The sequence below is a fragment of the Trachymyrmex septentrionalis genome, unplaced genomic scaffold (assembly GCF_001594115.1).
Source record: "Trachymyrmex septentrionalis isolate Tsep2-gDNA-1 unplaced genomic scaffold, Tsep1.0 scaffold492, whole genome shotgun sequence".
NCBI lineage: Eukaryota > Metazoa > Arthropoda > Insecta > Hymenoptera > Formicidae > Trachymyrmex > Trachymyrmex septentrionalis.
In genome coordinates this window covers 76,864-77,099 of record NW_017305664.1, presented here as the reverse complement: position 1 = coordinate 77,099, position 236 = coordinate 76,864, and positions in this window count along the sequence as shown.

The window sequence follows — 236 nt, the reverse complement described above, 5'->3', positions numbered from 1 at the left end:
TAACATTAATTAAATTTTATTTCATATCAAAATTTCACGGTATAGTTACTCTCCATGAATATTTTGCTTTGAGTATCATATTAAGTAATCAAAAATATATTATAAAAAATAATATTTTTAATTACGTTAGTTTGTGGCTTGATATCAAGGTTAGTTGCTATAAATTTATTCTTGGTAGGCAATTTCAGGTCGTCGTTAAATCCAGGGGAATTCCAAATGTCCATTATTTTTTTGGA